The sequence below is a fragment of the Bufo bufo genome, chromosome 6 (assembly GCF_905171765.1).
Source record: "Bufo bufo chromosome 6, aBufBuf1.1, whole genome shotgun sequence".
Classification (NCBI taxonomy): domain Eukaryota; kingdom Metazoa; phylum Chordata; class Amphibia; order Anura; family Bufonidae; genus Bufo; species Bufo bufo.
Window position 1 is genome coordinate 8,315,447 of NC_053394.1, and position 15,344 is coordinate 8,330,790.

Below are 15,344 nucleotides of genomic sequence, written 5' to 3' on the forward strand. Positions count from 1 at the left end.
GCCCAAGCGCCAAAGTATTTCCTGGGGACATGCAATGAGCAGGATTTGGGTAAGCTGACGCCACTTATGCAGTAGGTCAGGATATGGGTGGATAATAGTCTATAGTTTGTTCGTGACGCCAATTGCAGCGTGTGCAGGGTACTATCACAGGGCCCTTCAAAGATGGTATCACGCACGTCCCAGTTTAGGAATGCCAGAGTGGTGTAATGTCTCTGTATGGTAGTGGTAATTGTGTCAACGGTGTCTCCTACCTGGGTACGGCTGGACTCCTGGCTCACTTGCAATAAAATGGAGTGTAGTGATAGGAGGAGTAATAGAGGGATTTTGCAGCAGAAAATGAGATCCAGACCTTTGGTAAAGTTCAAACTCATCTTTACTGAGGGTAACTTTCATCCAAGCAAGGTACAGCTTTGGTCTTAGGTCCCAGCAGGTTTGCTCTAAACCTGGAGCTTGCAGGAAAGGACGTCTGCTTGTAGCTCTAAAACTGTGGCAGGAATTCGGCTTCTGCACTTTCTATCTTCTGCTTTATGGGGACTGACTAGCTGAAGAGGAATATGGCTTCTCCTAGGTCTCTGGACTTTACTCACAGTTATATTCACAGGGAATGCTTTCTTTCTGGAACTGGAGGTTGTCTGCTTGCTTCTTCCAGCTGAGGCTGCAGGGGTTGTGATCAATGTCTCAGCCGAGACAAGATCCTGGCTTTGTTCCCTATATCAGGGAGCTTCTAACACACACCCCCTACCCCTAGCAGGGGGTGGGCTGCACTCCTCAATAACTTACTTCTCCACCCAGGGTGTAGGCTGTGGGAATAGTCCACACCTCCACAGAGGGGGAGCTAAGCTGGAATGAACCATTCCAGCTTAGAAATACTAAACTGTAGCTATCTCCTTACCAATCCATTGCTGCCACCTGCTGGTGAACATAGAAAATTACAAGGAAATTTACATTTAATAAAGTTTTAGATGCACAGTTGTGAAGACATGAGCAAAATCATATCAGATGACAATGTAAAGGCTCTTAGGAGATAGCAACGGGGTAGAGGAGTGTCGTAACACAACTCTGGGGTGTTACAAACCGAAGCAGGAGGAGGCCTTCCAGGCCCTGAAAGAAGTCCTGACATAGGCCCCCATCTTGGCTTATGCTGACTTTGATAAACCATTTCTCTTATCTACTGATGGCCGCCTCTACAGACTTGGGGCAGTCCTGTCGCAGGTACAAGATGGGCATGAAATAGTGATTCACCTACGCCAGTAGATCCTTGCGAGATACAGAGCGAAACCCCCACAACTACAGTTCCTTCCGGCTGGAACCCCTTGCGGGTGTGGGCTATGACGGAGAAATTTGCGGGATATCTGGCAGGGGCTAAGATCTTTGTACAGACTGATAACAATCCCCTGTCCCACCTGAATACTGTCAAGTTGGGAGGCCTGGAGCAACGCTGGGCAGCTCGCCTTGCAAAGTATGACTTCTCAATTCGCTACCATTCCGCTACAGAGAACACTAATGCCGATGGTCTGTCGAGGGTTACTTTTGAAACTCCAGTAGGAGATATCGATTAAAAAAAGGAAGAGGATGAAACTCCAGACTTCCGCAAGTTCGTTCCTCCCACAGTCACGGCCCAGACAAGTGGGGAGGCACGTAAGTTACCAAAGGCACTGGGGACAACTAATGAGGACTGGGGCCGATTACAGGAAGAAGATATTGGACTGCGGCAGATGAAAATCTGGGCAACCCAGCGAAGGAAACCCAACAGAGAACTAAGGACTGATCTGGATGCCGAGATGAAGTCCGTTCTACATCAATGGGACAGACTGGAAGTGCACAGAGCTGTTCTGTACCGCAAGTGGCAACAGCCCAATGACCTAGAGGTGAGGTGACAAGTAGTAATACCCAGAAGCGTGGCACAGGAGATAGCCAAAGAAGCCCATGAATTTGGAGCTCACTTCGGGCCAGCCAAGACTTACCAGTGGCTGCAGTGTTATGTATATTGTCCGCGACTGGAGGCCACGGTTGAGGAAGTTTGCCAACAGTGACGAGTGTGTGAACTCACTAAAAGCACGGAACAGAGGGTACCTCTACAGTCCATACAGACCAAAGAACCGCTGGAAGTATTGATGATAGACTACCTCCTCATGGGACAATCATCAAGAGGTCCACAGTACTGCCTGGTCATGATTGACCACTTCTCCAAGTTTGCAGTAGTCTCCCCAACTTGGGACCAGACGACTGAGTCCGCAGCACACGCTATCTGTCAGGACTTCATCCGGGTCTACGGGTGTCCAAAGCTGATCCACTCAGATCAAGGGGCGTGCTTTCAAGGGTAAGTGATGGAGGAGCTACACCAACTGTATGGTATTGAAAAATCCAGGATGACCCCCTATCATCCCCAAGGAAACGGGGCCTGTGAGCGCTTCAACCGGACGCTGCTGCAAATGCTGAGGATGCTAGAGGAGGACAAGAGGGCACACTGGCCTGACTACCTGCCGGAATTAGTCTGGGCCTACAATAATCGGGTCCACACCACCACCGGTTACACCCCGTACCTGTTGCTGTTTGGGAGAGCTGGTCGGTAAATCGTTGAATTAAACCTAGAACAGCCAGAAGACCTAATGAACCGATAAACCACCTCATGGGTGAAAGAACACCGTCAACGACTCCAGACCATTCGCCGGTTGGCAGGTCAGCGGTTACAGGAGAGAACTCATACGGACCGTCCTCCAGTCCAGGAGGTTCCACTGAAGCCTGGAGACCGGGTACTGGTATGAGAGAAACTTCCTAGAGGCAAGTTGAGTGAGAGTTGGGAGGTACAGCCATACAAAGTGATCAAGAGAGTGTACCCTAATGGTCTGATCTACGAAGTGAAGGTTGAAAATGAGGAGTTTGCTTCACAGACTCTACATAGGAATATGCTACGACCATGCCAGTCCGAAGATCCCGCACATTTTCAGAAGACACCTCCTCCTCCTGCCCCATACTCAGAATGTGTTATCTCCGATGGAAACGAATGTCAAGACTGGTGGACCGTTCCTGACACTGCGGAAGGTCCCCAGGCCGCAGGTGATGAGGCTCCTGCTACAGAACCACTACCGTCTCGCAGTGAGGAGGAAACCGGGACAACATCCAAATCTCCTGCTGTAATGGAAGCACCCAGGTTAACATCTCCCAGTGGAGAAAGTCAGGTCTTAACAGACAGTCAAGACCTCCGGAGATCCAGTAGGTCTACTGCAGGGGTTCCACCAAACAGGTACGCTGCTGATCAGTTCATTTGGTCTGCCTGTATATATTGTGGACAATGTTGTACTGCCGTTTAAATGTTCCATTAACCCCTTTATTTCCCATGGACTATATCACAAGGCCGAGGATGGCCACCTTTAAGTGGGGAGGCATGTAAGAGTCAGCCTTATATTCACCAAATTACATTGCAATGACATTGCTGCACACAGGCTGTGATATCTTCCTCCAGCCACAAGAGGTCGCTGTGTCTCGGAATAAGGGAGAGGACAAGCTGAAGGAAGATAATAAAGTTTCTCCCGGGCTGTGCTGCAAGTTGCTGGGTCTGTCTGGAGAGGGAGAGAGTCTGCCTGCTGGGAGATATAACAGAAAGAGACTATAAGAAGTGATTTCTTCCTGACAGCTGTGGAGCAGAATACAGAGACTGCAAAGTGTGTTCCAGAGGATTGAGATCGTGCAATTCAGAGACCAGTGACAAGCCGGATTCCTCCTGCCAGAGCTGAACTAGGTGGATGCCTGCACCTGCTGTAATCCAACCAGAGAGAAGGAAAGACCACGCTGGGACAGGCAAGCGACCGGATCTGGAGCCAGACTGCACCTTCCATCATGTACTGGACCAAGGAGAATCTGCAGGACTGTGAGTGGCACCGGTGCTTATCTGCGATAGGTTATAGAGTAAGGGAATTTAGTCAGTGCGCTGTAGAAGCGTCCCCTGGGTAGCAGGCCTAGATAGGAAATTATTAGAGGAGAGTAGCTTGTAAGATGTCTGTTTGCTGTTTTAGCTCATTCTGTTTTCTATGCAAATTTCCATTACCATTCTTGTTGATCTATGTACACCTGCTTATACCATTTCTGTCATTAACCCATTGTGCCTCTGGTGCGGTGGTATTATACTGTTAATCAGATTTTCCGGCAGGTACATTTTTCTCTTTAATAAAGCCGGTGTATGCTTCAGCCTCCTTGTCTGCTGTACTGAATCCTGCCTTGCGGTCTCTTCCTCCTCTGACTGCTACACAGTAGTCCAGAAGATCTTCAATGTGGGGTGGCAGGGTGCTGTCCAAGTATGCCACCACCTGCTGGTTCAGGTCCTGCTCTAGGTCTAGCTGCTGGTGAGTAGTTTCTTCACTATGTGGGTGAAGAAAGTTGCTCATCAGCGACTTTAGACTCAGGCTGCTGCTGATGGAGCTGGTACTGCTGGTACCCCCCCCATTGTCGCAGGACCTACGGCGTGAGAACGTGGAGGCAGAAGCGGCATCACCTGGCCAAGTTTCTGGTGTGGCTGTGCAGGAGCCACATTCACCCAGTGGTCTGTAAAGGACATGTATTCTCCCTGACCATAGTTACACCTCCACACGTCCGCGCTGCATTGCACTTTGGCAGACACCGACAGGCTCAGGGACTGGCCCACCTTCTGTTCTACATGTGTGTGCAGGGCTGGTACTGCCTTTTTGGCAAAGAGATGACGGATTGGTACTCTTTACCTTGGCTCGGCACAAGCCATCAGTTCTCTGAAAGGTGCAGAGTCCACCACTTGGAAAGGGAGGGACTGCAGTACTAGCAACTTGGACAGGAGCACGTTCAGCTTCTGCGCTGTTGAATGACTGCACGCATACTGGTGTCTCTTGGCAAATCGCTTCGGTGATCGATTGCTGACGGAATGACTGACAAGGATGAGGAGGAGCATCAGGAGCATCAGGACTAGCAGATGATGGGAAGGACAGACAGCTCCCTTTGGCTAAGGTGGTGGAGCCTTGACTGCATGAAACCGGGTGCGTGCCACTGGGTGATGCAGCGGTTGCTGCTGCAGGCTGGACCACCACATCGGAGCCATGGTTCTCTCAGGACACTTCATGATGATGCTGCATATGTGGACACAGGGCCGTGGTGCTAACATTGGCACCCTGGCCATGCTTCACCTTCTGCCCACAGATTCTACAAATGGCCATGTTCACCTTCTCTGGCGGTTTAACAAAAAACTTCCACACCATTGAGTAGGTGATTTTACCCCCAACACTACGCAATGACTGACTGCTACCGCCACTGACTCCGCAGGGTTGCTGGTCAAGACACGACCGCTAGATGACACCGGGAGCTCAGACCTCTCGTTGCGACCCCTGCTGCCACGGCCCCTTACTCTGCTGCGACCTCTGCCTGCGCCAGAAACATTTAGGCCTCTGCAACTCCCCTGTGCAGGGCCTGGCACTTCTCTGCCTGACTTACTGTTAGATCAAACAAATAAATAAAAAGGAAATTAAAACACCCCAAAAAAGTCAGTAATTTTCTCACTTCACCACACAGCAGCTGATAAAACCTTTTTTTCTCACTAATACACGCAAAAAAGGGCTTTAGAACAAATAAGTGCACCGCTGAACGGCAAATATATTTTTCTTTTGCCATTAATACACGACAAAAAGGGCTGTAATTTTCGCACTTCACCACACAACGGCTAATAAGCCCTTTTTTCCCCACTAATACAAGGCAAAAAATGCTTTAGAACCTATAACTGCACCGCACAAGGGCAAATAAGAAATATTCCCCTGTAATAACCCCTGTTAATGGCGGTATCACACAGCACTTGCCCCCCAATAACAAGAGCGGTTTGCTGGAATTACAGAGCTGTATAATGGCAATGTGGATCCGCAGTCAGTGCAGCAAGGTGTAATAGGATTGTTCCTATTCCCCAGGCTGTAACCTCCCCGACTGAACCCTGTTCTACATAAATGATGTGGGATGATTCCTCCCGATCCTTTCCCTACACCTTGAATAATCTTTCCCTGAACCTGTAAATCGTTTTTTCAGCACAATGAAGTCTATCCTCGCACTGTCCCTAGCGCCTGCTGACGTCTCTCCCCGCACTAAGTGCACTGGAAACTGCCAGAAACCAAGATGGCTGAGGCCATTTTCACGGCTGTGACATCACAGGGCTGGCTGCTGATTGGCTGCATGCATGGCATTATGGGTGATCCCGCCTTCCCAGAGTTCCTTGCTCGTGCAGCAGCCATTTTAGAAGCGTGAGGAAATTCGGATTCGGTGCAAATCGAATAATTCCAGAAATTCGGATTGAATTCCACTTCGTAAGCTTCGATTCGCTCATCTCTAATACTAGATAGATAGAATAGCCTTTAATGTATACCTCCCCCAAATTACAGTCTATTGAGCCTCGTGCTGTATTGTCTACATCTGTTCATTAGAATCCTCTCCCAAAACCAACGCACATCATCCGTGTATCTCCTGTCAGTGAATTATTCATTTTAATAAAAATTGTCAAATGTGGAACATGGGATTCGGGTCTTATTGTCCGGCCACATCACCACCTACCACCCAGTGCGCTCCGGCATCAGCTGAGAATATAGAACCATCACTGATAATGATGAAAAGTCCTGAAACTTCCAGCCCACAAATTACTGTACAACACTTCTAGAGGCTTACCAACAGATGCTGCAGTACATCACCTGCAGTCCTATGTAACACCACAGATAAGGGTGGGTTCACACTAGCGTTAGGGATTCCGTTTGCTTTCCGTCATAATAGAAGTCTATGGGAATCATAACGGATCCGTCTGGTTCCCGTTATGCAAGATGGAAAACAAAGTCCTGTAGAATCCCTAACGCTAGTGTGAACCCAACCCTAACGCAGTGATAACTCTCTGAATACACATAATTCCTCAGGAGCGTCGAGGAGCGCCATCACCCTTTATTGCCTATCTTCCAATCGGTATGTTGCCATCTATGTTGTATCTGTAGTTAGTGAGTATACAGTACATGTTTGTTACTTTTTTGCTTACTCTACGCATTGGTCACTTTTTGGCATACCAAGTACATACACATGCACTTTATACAGACCCGACCGCCATACCCTGTACCCGGGATTTGCTACTATCATCTTCATAGGTCGCTATACTGAAGAGCTTTTATCTGAGGGGATGTGCCACTGTGTTCTTTCCCCACTTATTCACAATCATGTACTGTGAATATCATTTTTTAATACTTGTCATTAATAAACATTACATTTTATGATTCATAATGTAGTAGATGTCACCTGCAGTCCTATGTAATACCACAGAGAAGACAATGATAACTCCCTGAGTACAGATAATGTGGTAGATGTCACCTGCAGTCCTATGTAACACCACAGATAACACAGTGATAACTCTGAGTACAGATAATGTAGTAGATGTCACCTGCAGTCCTATGTAACACCACAGATAACACAGTGATAACTCTGAATACAGATAATGTAGTAGATGTCACCTGCAGTCCTATGTAACACTATCGATAACACTGATAACTCTGAATACAGATAATGTAGTAGATGTCACCTGCAGTCCTATGTAACACCACAGATAACACACTGATAACTCTCTGAGTACAGATAATGTAGTAGATGTCACCTGCAGTCCTATGTAACACCACAGATAACACAGTGATAACTCCCTGAGTACAGATAATGTAGTAGATGTCACCTGCAGTCCTATGTAACACCACAGATAACACAGTGATGACAATGTACAGATAATGTAGTAGATGGCACCTGCAGTCCTATGTAACACCACAGATAACACAGTGATAACTCTCTGAGTACAGATAATGTAGCAGATGTCACCTGCAGTCCTATGTAACACCACAGATAACACAGTAATAACTCTCTGAGTACAGATAATGTAGTAGACGTCACCTGCAGTCCTATGTAACAGCACAGATAACACAGTGATAACTGTCTGAGTACAGATAATGTAGTGGATGTTACCTGCAGTCCTATGTAACACCACAGATAACACAGTGATAACTCTCTGAGTACAGATAATGTAGTAGATGTCACCTGCAGTCCTATGTAACACCACAGATGACACAGTGATAACTCTTTGAGTACAGATAATGTAGTAGATGTCACCTGCAGTCCTATGTAACACCACAGATAACACAGTGATAACTCTGAATACAGATAATGTAGTAGATGTCACCTGCAGTCCTATGTAACACTATCGATAACACTGATAACTCTGAGTACAGATAATGTAGTAGATGTCACCTGCAGTCCTATGTAACACCACAGATAACACAGTGATGACAATGTACAGATAATGTAGTAGATGGCACCTGCAGTCCTATGTAACACCACAGATAACACAGTGATAACTCTCTGAGTACAGATAATGTAGCAGATGTCACCTGCAGTCCTATGTAACACCACAGATAACACAGTGATAACTGTCTGAGTACAGATAATGTAGTAGATGTCACATGCAGTCCCATGTAACAGCACAGATAACACAGTGATAACTGTATGAGTACAGATAATGTAGTAGATGTCACGTGCAGTCCCATGTAACAGCACAGATAACACAGTGATGACTCTCAGTACAGATAATGTAGTAGATGTCACCTGCAGTCCTATGTAACACCACAGATAACACAGTAATAACTCTCTGAGTACAGATAATGTAGTAGACGTCACCTGCAGTCCTATGTAACAGCACAGATAACACAGTGATAACTGTCTGAGTACAGATAATGTAGTGGATGTTACCTGCAGTCCTATGTAACACCACAGATAACACAGTGATAACTCTCTGAGTACAGATAATGTAGTAGATGTCACCTGCAGTCCTATGTAACACCACAGATGACACAGTGATAACTCTTTGAGTACAGATAATGTAGTAGATGTCACCTGCAGTCCTATGTAACACCACAGATAACACAGTGATAACTCTGAATACAGATAATGTAGTAGATGTCACCTGCAGTCCTATGTAACACTATCGATAACACTGATAACTCTGAGTACAGATAATGTAGTAGATGTCACCTGCAGTCCTATGTAACACCACAGATAACACAGTGATGACAATGTACAGATAATGTAGTAGATGGCACCTGCAGTCCTATGTAACACCACAGATAACACAGTGATAACTCTCTGAGTACAGATAATGTAGCAGATGTCACCTGCAGTCCTATGTAACACCACAGATAACACAGTGATAACTGTCTGAGTACAGATAATGTAGTAGATGTCACATGCAGTCCCATGTAACAGCACAGATAACACAGTGATAACTGTCTGAGTACAGATAATGTAGTAGATGTCACGTGCAGTCCCATGTAACAGCACAGATAACACAGTGATGACTCTCAGTACAGATAATGTAGTAGATGTCACCTGCAGTCCTATGTAACACCACAGATAACACAGTGATAACTCTCTGAGTACAGATAATGTAGTAGATGTCACCTGCAGTCCTATGTAACACCACAGATAACACAGTGATGACTCTCTCAGTACAGATAATTTAATAGATGTCACCTGCAGTCCTATGTAACACCACAGATAACACAGTGATAACTCCCTGAGTACAGATAATGTAGTAGATGTCACCTGCAGTCCTATGTAAAACCACAGAGAACACAGTGATAACTTTCTGAGTACAGATAATGTAGTAGATGTCACCCGCAGTCCTATGTAACACCACAGATAACACAGTGATAACTCTCTGAGTACAGATAATGTAGTAGATGTCACCTGCAGTCCTATGTAACACCACAGATAACACAGTGATAACTCTCTGAGTACAGATAATGTAGTAGATGTCACCTGCAGTCCTATGTAACACCACAGATAACACAGTGATAACTCTCTGAGTACAGATAATGTAGTAGATGTCACCTGCAGTCCTATGTAACACCACAGATAATACAGTGATAACTCTCTGAGTACAGATAATGTAGTGGATGTTACCTGCAGTCCTATGTAACACCACAGATAACACAGTGATAACTCTCTGAGTACAGATAATGTAGTAGATGTCACCTGCAGTCCTATGTAACACCACAGATAACACAGTAATAACTCTCTGAGTACAGATAATGTAGTAGATGTTACCTGCAGTCCTATGTAACACCACAGATAACACAGTGATATCTCTCTGAGTACAGATAATGTAGTAGATGTCACCTGCAGTCCTATGTAACACCACAGATGACACAGTGATAACTCTGAATACAGATAATGTAGTAGATGTCACCTGCAGTCCTATGTAACACTATCGATAACACTGATAACTCTGAATACAGATAATGTAGTAGATGTCACCTGCAGTCCTATGTAACACCACAGATAACACACTGATAACTCTCTGAGTACAGATAATGTAGTAGATGTCACCTGCAGTCCTATGTAACACCACAGATAACACAGTGATAACTCCCTGAGTACAGATAATGTAGTAGATGTCACCTGCAGTCCTATGTAACACCACAGATAACACAGTGATGACAATGTACAGATAATGTAGTAGATGGCACCTGCAGTCCTATGTAACACCACAGATAACACAGTGATAACTCTCTGAGTACAGATAATGTAGCAGATGTCACCTGCAGTCCTATGTAACACCACAGATAACACAGTAATAACTCTCTGAGTACAGATAATGTAGTAGATGTCACCTGCAGTCCTATGTAACACCACAGATAACACAGTGATAACTCTCTCAGTACAGATAATGTAGTAGACGTCACCTGCAGTCCTATGTAACAGCACAGATAACACAGTGATAACTGTCTGAGTACAGATAATGTAGTAGATGTCACATGCAGTCCCATGTAACAGCACAGATAACACAGTGATAACTGTCTGAGTACAGATAATGTAGTAGATGTCACGTGCAGTCCCATGTAACAGCACAGATAACACAGTGATGACTCTCTCAGTACAGATAATGTAGTAGATGTCACCTGCAGTCCTATGTAACACCACAGATAACACAGTAATAACTCTCTGAGTACAGATAATGTAGTAGATGTCACCTGCAGTCCTATGTAACACCACAGATAACACAGTGATAACTCTCTGAGTACAGATAATGTAGTAGACGTCACCTGCAGTCCTATGTAACAGCACAGATAACACAGTGATAACTGTCTGAGTACAGATAATGTAGTAGATGTCACATGCAGTCCCATGTAACAGCACAGATAACACAGTGATAACTGTCTGAGTACAGATAATGTAGTAGATGTCACGTGCAGTCCCATGTAACAGCACAGATAACACAGTGATGACTCTCTCAGTACAGATAATGTAGTAGATGTCACCTGCAGTCCTATGTAACACCACAGATAACACAGTGATAACTCTCTGAGTACAGATAATGTAGTAGATGTCACCTGCAGTCCTATGTAACACCACAGATAACACAGTGATGACTCTCTCAGTACAGATAATTTAATAGATGTCACCTGCAGTCCTATGTAACACCACAGATAACACAGTGATAACTCCCTGAGTACAGATAATGTAGTAGATGTCACCTGCAGTCCTATGTAAAACCACAGAGAACACAGTGATAACTTTCTGAGTACAGATAATGTAGTAGATGTCACCTGCAGTCCTATGTAACACCACAGATAACACAGTGATAACTCTCTGAGTACAGATAATGTAGTAGATGTCACCTGCAGTCCTATGTAACACCACAGATAACACAGTGATAACTCTCTGAGTACAGATAATGTAGTGGATGTTACCTGCAGTCCTATGTAACACACAGATAACACAGTGATAACTCTCTGAGTACAGATAATGTAGTAGATGTCACCTGCAGTCCTATGTAACACCACAGATAACACAGTGATAACTCTCTGAGTACAGATAATGTAGTAGATGTCACCTGCAGTCCTATGTAACACCACAGATAACACAGTGATAACTCTCTGAGTACAGATAATGTAGTGGATGTTACCTGCAGTCCTATGTAACACCACAGATAACACAGTGATAACTCTCTGAGTACAGATAATGTAGTAGATGTCACCTGCAGTCCTATGTAACACCACAGATGACACAGTGATAACTCTTTGAGTACAGATAATGTAGTAGATGTCACCTGCAGTCCTATGTAACACCACAGATAACACAGTGATAACTCTCTGAGTACAGATAATGTAGTAGATGTCACCTGCAGTCCTATGTAACACCACAGATGACACAGTGATAAGTCTATGAGTACAGATAATGTAGTAGATGTTACCTGCAGTCCTATGTAACACCACAGATAACACAGTAATAACTCTCTGAGTACAGATAATGTAGTAGATGTTACCTGCAGTCCTATGTAACACCACAGATAACACAGTGATATCTCTCTGAGTACAGATAATGTAGTAGATGTCACCTGCAGTCCTATGTAACACCACAGATAACACAGTGATAACTCTGAATACAGATAATGTAGTAGATGTCACCTGCAGTCCTATGTAACACTATCGATAACACTGATAACTCTGAATACAGATAATGTAGTAGATGTCACCTGCAGTCCTATGTAACACCACAGATAACACACTGATAACTCTCTGAGTACAGATAATGTAGTAGATGTCACCTGCAGTCCTATGTAACACCACAGATAACACAGTGATAACTCCCTGAGTACAGATAATGTAGTAGATGTCACCTGCAGTCCTATGTAACACCACAGATAACACAGTGATAACTCCCTGAGTACAGATAATGTAGTAGATGTCACCTGCAGTCCTATGTAACACCACAGATAACACACTGATAACTCTCTGAGTACAGATAATGTAGTAGATGTCACCTGCAGTCCTATGTAACACCACAGATAACACAGTAATAACTCTCTGAGTACAGATAATGTAGTAGATGTCACCTGCAGTCCTATGTAACACCACAGATAACACAGTGATAACTCTCTCAGTACAGATAATGTAGTAGACGTCACCTGCAGTCCTATGTAACAGCACAGATAACACAGTGATAACTGTCTGAGTACAGATAATGTAGTAGATGTCACATGCAGTCCCATGTAACAGCACAGATAACACAGTGATAACTGTCTGAGTACAGATAATGTAGTAGATGTCACGTGCAGTCCCATGTAACAGCACAGATAACACAGTGATGACTCTCTCAGTACAGATAATGTAGTAGATGTCACCTGCAGTCCTATGTAACACCACAGATAACACAGTGATAACTCTCTGAGTACAGATAATGTAGTAGATGTCACCTGCAGTCCTATGTAACACCACAGATAACACAGTGATGACTCTCTCAGTACAGATAATTTAATAGATGTCACCTGCAGTCCTATGTAACACCACAGATAACACAGTGATAACTCCCTGAGTACAGATAATGTAGTAGATGTCACCTGCAGTCCTATGTAAAACCACAGAGAACACAGTGATAACTTTCTGAGTACAGATAATGTAGTAGATGTCACCTGCAGTCCTATGTAACACCACAGATAACACAGTGATAACTCTCTGAGTACAGATAATGTAGTAGATGTCACCTGCAGTCCTATGTAACACCACAGATAACACAGTGATAACTCTCTGAGTACAGATAATGTAGTAGATGTCACCTGCAGTCCTATGTAACACCACAGATAACACAGTGATAACTCTCTGAGTACAGATAATGTAGTAGATGTCACCTGCAGTCCTATGTAACACCACAGATAACACAGTGATAACTCTCTGAGTACAGATAATGTAGTGGATGTTACCTGCAGTCCTATGTAACACCACAGATAACACAGTGATAACTCTCTGAGTACAGATAATGTAGTAGATGTCACCTGCAGTCCTATGTAACACCACAGATGACACAGTGATAACTCTTTGAGTACAGATAATGTAGTAGATGTCACCTGCAGTCCTATGTAACACCACAGATAACACAGTGATAACTCTCTGAGTACAGATAATGTAGTAGATGTCACCTGCAGTCCTATGTAACACCACAGATGACACAGTGATAAGTCTCTGAGTACAGATAATGTAGTAGATGTTACCTGCAGTCCTATGTAACACCACAGATAACACAGTAAGAACTCTCTGAGTACAGATAATGTAGTAGATGTTACCTGTAGTCCTATGTAACACCACAGATAACACAGTGATATCTCTCTGAGTACAGATAATGTAGTAGATGTCCCCTGCAGTCCTATGTAACACCACAGATAACACAGTGATAACTCTGAATACAGATAATGTAGTAGATGTTACCTGCAGTCCTATGTAACACCACAGATAACACAGTGATATCTCTCTGAGTACAGATAATGTAGTAGATGTCACCTGCAGTCCCATGTAACACCACAGATAACACAGTGATAACTCTCTGAGTACAGATAATGTAGTAGATGTCACCTGCAGTCCTATGTAACACCACAGATAACACAGTGATAACTGAGTACAGATAATGTAGTAGATGCCACCTGCAGTCCTATGTAACACCACAGATAACACAGTTATAACTCTCTGAGTACAGATAATGTAGTAGATGTCACCTGCAGTCCTATGTAACACCACAGATAACACAGTGATAACTCTCTGAGTACAGATAATGTAGCAGATGTCACCTGCAGTCCTATGTAACACCACAGATGAATCTGTATATAGATTTTCTGTATAATTAGATCTGTAGAGTGGTGGATAATAGGTGATGTGTTCCACGCAGGGAGACTACGGGGCTTGAATACTTTTGGTAATGAGGTGGCGCCTTTCTCCCCGCATCCCTTTAATAAGATTTGTATATTTATGGGCACAGATGTTGATGTGAAATATTAATAACGCGTCTGTTTCTGATTCCGCCGGATAGAAGTCATTCTCATTCCGCCGTGGGTTCGTCTCCGCGCCGCTCCAGCTCAGCTATCTCCCGTTCCCACCAAGGAGATTTTTTTTAAAAGAAAACTTCCATGTCATTTCTCAATTAGCCCGGAGCTAGAACAAGTCCTTTATGTAAATGGATTCTTCTAATGGCAGAATTGCGTTTGCGGTCCCGGAGTAAACATCAGTGAAACATCTGTAGCCCGAGGTGGAGCCGCTCCTTATCCGCACATTTAGAGAGCGGGAAAAAAAGAACCTGAATCCAATCAGTAATTAAATGGCGCTAACAGAGGAGATGACCCCTCGGAGCAGAACACGCGGTAATTGTGAAAAAATTTCACTGGGACGTGGACTGGCGGCCTCGGGGCAAAAACATATCGAGAGCTGGAAATAGTGCAGGAAGTTATAAGAAATGTAGACGGGATCAGTAAAGATCTGGAGGAACGACACAATTCTAAGTAGAACTGATAC